Source organism: Elephantulus edwardii, unplaced genomic scaffold (genome assembly GCF_000299155.1).
Source record: "Elephantulus edwardii isolate Elephantulus edwardi_28Jun2011 unplaced genomic scaffold, EleEdw1.0 scaffold00004, whole genome shotgun sequence".
NCBI classification, from domain to species: Eukaryota; Metazoa; Chordata; class Mammalia; order Macroscelidea; family Macroscelididae; genus Elephantulus; species Elephantulus edwardii.
Window position 1 is genome coordinate 7,376,752 of NW_006399754.1, and position 11,154 is coordinate 7,387,905.

The 11,154-nt window shown below is 44.0% G+C and overlaps 1 protein-coding gene across 1 annotated transcript in view; it reads left to right on the forward strand.

Moving 5' to 3' along the window:
• LHFP (lipoma HMGIC fusion partner) overlaps positions 1 to 11,154 on the forward strand; it is a 265,268-nt gene that overhangs the window by 253,562 nt on the left and 552 nt on the right. The window lies entirely within an intron of this gene.

Sequence of the window (11,154 nt, forward strand, 5' to 3'; positions counted from 1 at the left end):
TTGGCGCCAACTCAGAGCCAATGAGGTAAGGCATTGGAGGCTCTGGTGATGTCCGTAGTGCCAATGTAGCGAGATATACAGATAATCCAGAAACTACTCATCTCCAGCATTTAGAATCCACCAAGCAGTTCCACAGGAGATGGACTATCTCCTCCAGTGAAGATGTCAGAGCTCGGAAGCCCCATGGAGGATAAGACTGAATTTACTCAATAGCAGAAAGTTTTAATTCTCAGCACAATAATAGAGCCTTATATCCATTCATGCCACAAGCATTTGCTCTTCGGTCCTAGGGCCCCCCGCTGTGGGTTCTTAAACATTAACTGAACAGAGGAATGATTAAGTCGAGGTTAAACTGCAGTGTCTTCAAAAAAAAGGAAAAGTCACCCTGTTGAGTCAGACCATCGTGACCCTCTCTTGTATGTCTGAGTTTGTAAATCTTAACAGGCGGAGACTCCCCACCTGTCTCCGTCAAAATGACTCATGAATCTGAATTGCTGTCTGTTGGGTCAACAGCCTGAAATTAACCATGCCACCAACTCTCTCAAAAAGCCAAACCCAGTGCACTTGAGTGGATTCTGACTAATGGTGACCCTCCAATGGGCTTCCAAGGCTGTAAACTTTAACAGGAGGGGACAGTCTGTCTTTGTCCCAATGAGATGGTGCTAGTGGATTCAGACCATTGACTTGCTGGTTAGTACCAGAACATGCTATACACAACACAACCATATAGGCCACCAGAGCTCCCTCAGAAGTTGGAAAAGGTCTTGGGAATTCCAGTGTTAGGGATGATAGGCCAGGGTTCTTGGTAATTGTTATGTGCCATTGAGTTGACTGTGACTTACAGTGACTCAATGTAAAGTACCTCTGAACCCTGCTCTGTCCTGAGCCAGTCTCACTGTCACACCAACCCTCATTACCCCAGTTATTGTGTCAGTCCATCTTATCCAGAATCTTCCTCTCCTGTGCTGTCCCTCCACCCTTCCAAGCATGAGATCCTCCTCCAAAGACTAGTCCCATCTGGCTACATGCCCAAAGTATATGAGACAGAGTCTCAAAACCCTTACCTCCAAGGAGCAGATTGCTTTCACCTTCTCCGGGACAGACCTGTTAGTTCTCTTGGCAGTCCATGGTATGTTCAGTACTCTTTTCCAGCACCACAACTCAAAGGCATCAATTATCTTCTGTCATCCTTAGTCATTGTCCAGCTCTCTGATGCGTAGCAAGTAATTGCAAAGACCATGGCCTGGATCAGGCACAGCTTGGTCTCTATACTGACATCCTTGCTCTACAGTACTCTGGAGAGGTCTCTGACAGCAGATTTTCCTAATGGAATTAATCTTTTGATTACTTGACTGCTGGAGCCAAGAGTGTTGATTTGAATCTAGCAAGCTGAAATTGTTAACAATCTCAATCTCTTCTCCATCTATCATGATGCTGTCAGTTGGCCCAGTTGTGATAGTCTTCATTTTCTTGAAGCTTCAATCCATATTGCATACTATAGTCCTTGACCCTCTGCAGCAGATTTTTTAAGTCCTTCTCTGTTTCAGGAACTAAGGTTTAGTTATCTGTGTAGGGCAAGTTGTTGATGAGTCTTCCTCCAAGTCTGATGCCACAGACTTGACATTCCTCCTCATAAAGTCCAACCTCTTGAATGATCTGTTTGTACAGACTGAAAAGGTATGGAAACAGAACACATCCCTAATGCACTCCTTTTCTGATTTTGAACCATGTAGTGTTCCCTTGTGGAAGGAGGAGTGGCATCCACTTCCATAATAGCTTGCCTCCGGAAACCCTATGAACCTGGAGAAAGGATGAAAGGCACCCAAGCATTGAGGACTCTCCTTCATAGGGTTGCTATGAGTTGCCTGCTACTCAACAGCACTTAACAACAACAACAACAACAACAGACTACCTCTTGGTCCAAGTATAGGTCTCGCAGGAGCACAATCAGATGATCTGGAATTCCCACAATTTGTTGTGATTCACAGAGTCAAATGCCTTTGCATAGTCAATGAAACAAAAATAGACATTCCTACAGGAGACTAGAGCGAGGGCTGCATGGTGGAGGGGACCTGGGGGAGGGTTTGTAAAACAATGAAAGAATCTTTTCTTTTACTTTTCCATAATTTTTGGACTCATGTACTTATAACTTGTTAGTCAAATTTGTGTCTTCTAGGTTGCAACACCCCCATGATACATCTTGAAGGATATGTACATGTACAGCCAAGCACAATCAATAAGAGTGCATCTGAATTCCAAAATCAATCTCCATAATAGTCTATGTGTTTCCTACTGCCAAAGGGGCCCTTTAGAGTAGTGAGAGAAGATCTTCAGCCTGAAACCCACAGCGTCCCTTTTCAGCAGGAAGTAGCTAAGAGAATACGCCATCCCCTTTTCCTTATGACTCAGGGTGAAGTCTCTCTCAGGGAGGAGTGATAGGGAATGGCAAAGGATACACTGACAAAGAAGATTAATCAGAACTGGCTTTGACAAGCACTGTGGCATTTGGACAAGAACAAACTGGGAGGAGGGTAGAGAGAATAGTGCAACAATGAATGAGTGGAAGCCCAAAATCTCTGTAAATGTTTATGAAAATTAATAAAATATAATTATAGAAAAAAAAAGTACAAAAAAAAATAGACATTCCTCTGATACTCTCTGCCTTCGGCCAAGATCCATCTGACATTGGCAGTGATGTCCTTAGTGCCACGGCCTCTTCTAAACTTAAGTTGTGTTTCTGGTAGTTCTCTGTTACTTTTGGATACTCTTCAGCAGGATTTTGCTTGTGTGTGATATTAGTGATGTCATTCTATAACTTCCACACTCTGTTGGATCACCCTTTTTTGGAATGGGAATAAATATAGGGATCTCTTCCAGTCAGTTGGCTAGATAGGTGCCTGGAGTGAGCACTTCCAGGGCTGAATCTGTTTGTTGAAATATGTTGGTTGATATTCCATCAATTCTTGGGGCCTTGGTTTGGTTGGGGTTTGGTTTTGGTTTGATTTTGGGTTTTTTCCAATTCCTTAAGAGCAGCTTGGCCTTCCTCCTTCATTGCCACTGCCTCTTAAACATGTGTTTCCGTGCAGTACTTCTGTGTCAGCCAATTCTTTTCGTTACAGTGACTCCATGTACTTCTTTTATCTTCTTTTGATGTTTCCTGGATTATTTATTATTCTGCCCATAGCATTCTTAAGTACTGCAGCTTGAGGCTTGACTTTGTTCTTTAGTTCCTTCAGCTTAAGAAATGCTAAGCGAGTTTGACCCTTTTGATTTTCTGACTCTAGCTCTTTGCACATTTCATTGTAATATTTTGCTTTGTCTTCTCAAGCTGCTTTTGAAATTTTCTGTTCAGCTCCTTAATGTCTTGATTTCTTCCCTTTGCTTTGGCTTCTCAATGTTCTAGTACAATATTCAGAGACTCTTCCTATATCCGTCTCGGGCTGTTCTTTTTCCTTTATCTTTGTAATGACCTTTTGCATCCTTCATGGACAATATTCTTAATATCTCCCCACAGCTCATCAGGCCTTTGCTCGTTAGTGTTCAAGGCCTCAACTCTCTTTCTGAGATGCTTTTTTTTTTTTTTTTATTCAGGTGGAATAAATTCAAGGTCAAATTTTGGTTCTTGGGGATTTGATTTCATTTTGTTTAGTTTCAGTTCAAACTTGGATAGGAGTGGTTAATGTTCTCTTTCACAATCAGCACCTGGTCTAGTTTACACAGCTGATATTGAGCTTCTCCAACAATTCTTTCCACTGATGTCGGTCTGATTCTCGTGCAGACCATCAGGTGAGGTCCGTGCATATAGTTTCTGTTTATGTTTCTTATAAAATATATTTGTAGTTAATAAATCATTGACTGTACAAAGTTCTCTCCTTTTTTCTCCATCCTCGTTTCTGTCACCAAATCCATGGGTTCTGATTACTAATTCTTCTTTTCTTTTCCCAGCTTTTACATTCCGGTCACTCATTATTATTCATGTATCCTGGTTGCATGTTTGATTGATTTCTGACTGCAAAAGTTGGTACACATCTTCTATTTCTTCTTTTTTGGGGTCTGGTTGTTGTTGCATATATTTGAATGTTGCTGGTATTGAAAAGTGTTCCTTGTATGTGTATGAATATTATCCTGTCACTCACAACATTGTATTTCAAAATGGATCTGGAAGTGGTCTTTTTAACTATGAATGTGACTTCTGATTTTTCCTCACCTTCTCAGTCCTGGCATTGTAGGGTTCTGGGTACCTCTTCCATATTATTCCAAAAAGGTACTTTGAAACCTAAGTGGAGCTGCCTTGAAAAATTCCGCATGCCTCTCCGTACACATCCGACCGTAGCAATGTTCTGGAAATGCTGCAGCACTGTCTTTCCCCACCTCTGTAGGTGGCGGCGGAATGTTCCAGCACAGGCCCAGAGTTCTGTGCCATTAACTTGTATCTTATCTGTCAAGAATAGTATTCTCCATTGTTGAAAGTAGCAATTTGCCAACCAAGCGGGCCTGGAGTCCTGTGTGCTGGAGCATTACACAGAGCAAAAGGGAGAGTTTAATCAGATTTGCTTCTCTCATTTCCTGAAAGGATCACAGACAGAGCTTGCCCTCGGATAAAATGCTTTCTGTTTGCATTATTATAACAAGCATTTATTGCCCAGACTGGGGAGGAGGGGGCTGTGGAAGAATAGCCTTACATTTAGTCCCATTACTGTGACTTCTCATGGAAGTACTATGCTGTTTAATGTAAAACATAGAAACTTAAACATCTGTTCTTCCCTAATTGCCTAAAGTACTCACGAAGACACTTTTCCTCTATTACTATAAAATGCCAGTGTTAATGTCTTATTATCAAGCATATGGGTTTTAACAGTGGCATTAAACCAGAGATTCATACCTATTTTTTCCCTTTTCATTTGGGAGAGTTCAAAGTACAGCTTCAAATTTGTGTTTAGACATTTCATATTCGTATTTTCACTTTCATCATTTAATTGGGGGGGGGAGGGTGATGGTGGAGAATCCCTTTCATGTCTAGCTTATTTTATACAATTAAATTGCTACGAAAGATGCATGTGTAATACTCCACATCAAAACCCAAACCAATTATTTTCAGAGTTAACTCCTACTCCTGATGACCTCAGTAATCTGGACGGGTCCCTGACTTCAGAGTTTCCCAGTGCAGTTCATCTCCTGATCTTCTGACTGCTGCTACCAAGCATATTGATTGTGGAGCCAAGTAAGATGAAGTCGTTGACAGTTTCAGTCCTTTCTCCATCTATCATCATGTTGCCTGTGGGTCAAGGGCTGAGAATTTCTGTTTTCTTAACATTGAGATGCAATCCATGTTGAAGGCTGTCGTGTTAACCTTCTGCAGCAAGTCAGTTCTTCACTTTTCAGCAAGCATGTTGTGTCATCTGCATAACGAAGGTCAGTGATGAGTCTTCCTCCAATCCTGATACCACATCCTTCTTCATAGGGTCCAGCTTCTTGAATAATTTGCTCAGCATTCAGATTAAATAAGTACGAAGAAAGGAAATAATCCTGACACACACCTTTTTAAATTTTAAACCACGCAGTGTTTCCTTGACTAAGGTGTGCCATATTCAGGCCTTTTCAGTCACTTGAGAGCTAGACAGTGAATAAAGATGACAAAAGAAAAGTTGATACCTTTAAACTGTGGTGTTGGAGAAGCATAGTAAATATCCCATGGACTGCCAAAACAACAAACAGATATGACTTGGAGAAGGTGCAGCTAGAGTGTACCCTGGAAGCAAAGATAATTAAGCTTTGTCTGCCATACTTTGGGCATGTTGCTAGGAGAGGCTGTTCGTTGGAGAGGGACCTCATGCTTGGAAGGGTGGAGGGTCAGTGAAGAAGAGGAAGATCTTCAACCAGGTGGATTGACACAGTTACTGCATCAGTGGGTTCGAGAGTGTCAGACATCAGGAGAATGGTACAGGATAGTACAGGGTTCAGAGATGTGCTGTTCATATGGTCGCTATGAGTCATACTTAACTCGACAGCACCTAATAACAACAACCACCTAATGACCTCATGGACATCAGACTAGCTCCATAAGCTTTTAGAAGGAGATCACCACACTTTTTCTCTGAGGTGACTCTGGGTAAGCTTGAATTTCCAAACTTTTGGTTACCAACCAAGCACATTAATCACTTATACAAGCAGAGACTCTGTTTAACGTGCAAAGCGTAATATTGTAATAAAGCGACTGATGCGAGCAGTAGGTTGTGAGGGATTTGACGCTGGGATGTGAGCCTCCTGAGATCAGAGGCCTCCTATGCCTCCTACATTTTGAGTCTCCTGCAAAGTGTTTACTGAGGAATGGCCAGTACTCTCCATTCCTATCCAACAGGACAAAAGACTGCTCTGAAGAGGAAACTCTGAATCTCAGCTACCATGCTCCAGGGGTATTTACACTCCACTCCTCCTGCATCCTGCAGTTCATAAACAAGACTTAACTCCATGAGCAGCTGTTATGTGCTGTTGTGGTTGTTATATACCATTGAGTCAGAGCCAACACATAGCTGAGTCTCCAGCAGATTTTCAGAGGCAGTAAATCCCACAGGAGGAGACTGCCCATTTTCTCTCACGGAGCAGCTGGTGGATTCGAACCACATGGCTTTGGGATGCTGCTGCTGCTTCTTACACCTTGGCCACCTGAGCTTCCTGGTCCTCACCATGAGCGACTGACACCCCATTACTCCCCACCTGCACCCTGCTTGAGCCCCAGCCTTCTCTGGCCTCTCACACTGAAGTTCAGCCAGCTTCTGCTCATCGGCCTGCTCTCAGCTTAAATGGAGATTTGAGATCCCTTTCTCTGTCCACAAAGAGTTCTGACGATAGAGTCTGTAGTGAGTTGTGATGCTAGCCCAAAGGCCACACATATACAGGACTTGGAAACCACCAGCAGCTGAGAGAGAGAGAGAGAGACGGAGAGAGAGAGAGACGGAGAGACAGAGACAGAGAGAGACAGAGGGAGAGAGAGGAGAACTCTCCCCTCATTACAGCTCACAGCCTCGGAAACCAGGTGCCGGACCAGGATGAGTTGGAACTGACTCCAGAGCCACAAGATGAGTTTTCACCAGTCACAGTAGCTTAGCGCCCTCCTGATGGGCTGTCTTAGCATCCTGGATCTTTCTCTTCAGAGCACACTTCACAATTGTAATCTCCTAATTACTTGAACAATTAGACTGTAAGCGTACAGAGCTCTCTGGTGGCCTAGTGGCAAGAAGCTGTTCTACAATCCCAAAGGGACACGGTTCGAGGCCACCAGCTGCTCTGTGGTAGAAGGATAGGCATTCTCTTCCTGTGCAATTAAATCCCTCTGAAAACCTGCCAGAGAGTCAGTTATGGGTCAATTCCAACTCTACTGGACAGAACAACAAGAAGACAGGAAGCTGCTTGATAACAGAGACTTATTCCTTAATAAATTGCTAGCACCCAGTGGAATGATTGCATGAATGAGTCAGTGAATGAGTGAGTCAAGAGGCATGAATTGGACACTGGCTAGATTTTTGTACAGGTCAAAGAACCAGGATGAGTTGATACTATGTCAATGAATTGAAATTATTCATGAACAAAATTTATTTAAATGAAAATCTTTATCTTATTAACATTTTAGTTCTTGGGGTTCTTATCTGAAATAGAGGAATATTTTCTTTTCAATGACAGTGAACTTTAGCTGCTCATCTGGATTTCAGCTGGTTTCCTAAATTTGAGCCAGAAAATGTATACACCAGATAAAGTTGCACAAGGTGTAATCAGTGGCAATATTTTGTGACAGCCTCAAATGTTTTCTCCACCTATGTCTCACTCTCCAAACTGTCAAGTTGATTACAACTCTTAATAACCCTCCATCCAGTTCCCAAGGCTGCGAATCTTCATGGGACGAGACTGCCCATCCCTCTCCCATGGAAGAGCCATGGATTTGAACAGGGAACCTTCTGGTTAACAGCCCATCATGTTATGTGCTGCGCCACCAGAGCTCCTTTTCTGGTGTCTTTTATTTCACTCCCTTCCTATATTGATATGAAAGGTATTGTTTCTTGAGATGGCTCCCTGCTTCATGATGTAAACAAAAGAGTCTAGAACAATCATAGAAAGCACAAGGAGTCCACGTAGAGGGACACACGCAGAGGACAGCACAAAGGGGCTGGATTTACCAGGAAGAGATTGGTACAGGCAGGATGTGAGACGGCCTTGCAGAAGGCTTTGCTCGCTCTTGGTCTTCCTGCAAAGGGTAGGGTGGTGACCCCTCTGACAGCCAAAAAGAACACTCACTACCCTTATGGAAAGAAAAGCTCGGAAGGGTTTGTTGGTTCACTTCTGTCTTAGATCTGCTTGCCCAGAGCAGACCCCAAGAAAAGCATTCATTTCCAATTGATTATGGCCATGTGTCAAGGAAATCCCAGTAAGAAAATAAAAAGCATGTTAGTGAAGAACTCAAAACCATGCGATTTTGGGTGAAGCGCAGACTTACGCCAACTCTGAGGGGCTCTGGGGCATACAGAGTTTGTTCCACGTGGAGGCAAAACATTAAAGGGTCTCCAGTCCCTTGGTACCTGCCCTCTGATGGTTCCGGGTCACTAGAACTTAAGCTTTCAGGACTCAGCCTTCTGAGAGCTGGGGCAGAGAAGCTACAGGCTGTGCTCAGAAGAGCTGCAGGTGTGAGCTTGAGGACGGGTGTCCAGAACCAGCAAAGGGGGGCCAAGGCATGGGCACAAGCTGGGCACCATCCGCTGCAGCCCACTGTGAGGTAAAAGCGAAGAGATGCCTTCAGGTGGTGCCCACAGGGGCGTCCAAGAAGAACTGTGCTCCGTGGGCTGACTTGTCACAACTAGACCCCCAGACCTCTCTTCCAGAACATCTCTGGGCAGACTTGGACCTTTTAGTGAGCAGCCAGTTGTTAACAGTTTATCAGGGGACTCCCTAACACTTGTTGCTGTTGTTGTATGCCATCGAGTCAGAACTGACTCTTAGCTGACACCACCCTGCTCCCATGGATTTTCAGTGGTTATAAATGAGACAGGAGGGGACGCCTGTTTTTCTCCTCCAGAATTGTTGGTGGATTTGGACTGCATACCCTCAGATTGGCAATACAGCCTCTTACCACTAGGCCACCAGAGTTCCCTCTCTGCCACTTAAGAACCTCTACAGGGTAAACTTCTGCTATTTTATTGACTTCTCACTGATGAAAAAAAGGTACTATTTTCTCTCTGCTTGTTCTCTTTCAGTCAGTTTGTTTCATCTGTATTGAATACACCTTGCTGATGTCGTAGTTCTCAAGTGATGCATTCACCTCACTACTTCTCCCTATCCAGTAACAAAGCGTTAGATACGTCACTTCTCATTCTATGACTACCTCGTCACTAACAGTTAATGCTCGCCTCCATTATGATCCTATGTAGTTAACAGGCTGACCTCACGTTTTGTTGATTTCTAAAAGTACTCTAAACCACTCACAACCTTCTCTGGTTGTTGTTTCTCGCTGTCAAGTCAGAACCAACTCATGGCTGACCCTGCAGCGTGTTTTTGGAGGTGTTAAATCACACAGGAGGAGATGGTCCACCTTTACCCCAGGGAACAACTGGTGTATTCAAAGCACCTGGCTTTAGTTTGTGGTGTTGGCAGAGGACGGGGCAAGTTCAGATCCATTGTCCATGGGGTTGTTATGAGTCATGCTCGACTTGATGGTGTCTAACAACATCCACCACCACCACCTCCGCGTTGGCAGCACAGCTTCTTACCACCGGGCCTCCAGAGACCCCTCACAAAGTCTTCGTTATCTGCTAATTATTTCTGCTGCTCTGATGGCCAACTCGCAAGGAGGTGAGGGTGCCGTCGAGTCAGCTGCCGCTCACAGCCACCCTGTGAACACATCTGTCCTGGAGGGAGTGTAACCAGGTGCTTCTCAGAGGCAAGGATGGTGACATTTCATCTCACATACTTTGGAGATGTTACCAAATGGCAGCAGTCCTTGGGAAAAGGACACCACACAGAGAAAGGCCGAGGGTCAGGGAAAGAGAAGGAGACCCTCGAGGAGAAGCATGGACCCAGTGACTCTGGCAGCAGGCTTGGTGAGCTGGGCGGAGATTGTGAGGATGGCACAATTCAGGACAAAGTTCCATTGGTTGTTCAGAGGGTTGTGAGGAGTCATAGTTCACTTGACACCAAACTCGGCGACAGTATCATTGTGCTCAAGTGTGTGACGCTTGCACTTGAAGGTGAGTGTTGGCGGCAGGAGGATTGGAACGTTGTACACTAATTGAGATGGTAACATGTAAGTCATTTGATGGTTCCTGGGAAGCACCAGTATTCACTGTAGAGTAACCTTCAATGAACATCCCCTTAGATTATCCCTTTTCTAAAAATACTACATCCTTGAAAAACAAGGAATTTATGAGATATTATAGAAAAATGGGTGACCCTGGAGGACATTATGCTGAGTGAAATATCTCAGTCACAAAAGGACAAATATTGCATAGGGCCTCTGTGGTAAAACGGGACTGACATCGGGATTGAGGGAAGACAGAGAAGGAGGGGAGGAATGACGTATACTGCATTGCAACAGATGAAGGAGAGAACTGTTTAAAAGGAATATATGATTGGGTATTATTGTCATGACAGGAGTCCAGAATGAAGGCTGCACAGTGGAGTGGACTTGAGGGGAGGGATTGTATAACAACGAAAGAGTTTTTCCTTTACTTTTCAAGGAGTAGAATGAATTGGGAGGTAGGGGATGAACAGAGAGAAAAGTGCAGGAATGAATAAATGGAAACCGTAAGTCTCTGTAAACTTTCATGAAAATTAATAAAAAAAATACTACATCTGTCTGTCCTAACCTGCCTTATGATGCATGTGCAGGTCAGGGGAGATTAGAATCCACTCTTTCCTCTATTCTGGTTGCTTCTGCTGTTTTTTTCCAACAAGGGTATGGACATTGGTGTTGGGGACTAGGGGTCCTCTTAGCTAGCAGAAGGCTGCAGACCTCAGCATCCTTGTGGTGCAGTGTGTATACCTAGTCTTGCTTCCTCTAAATCTAAGATAGGCAGATAGCTTTCAGCACATGTTACCCACTCGAGTGAGTCCATCATGTTCTTAATGGCATGTTGGCTCCACGTCTGTGCACACACACACACACACACACAC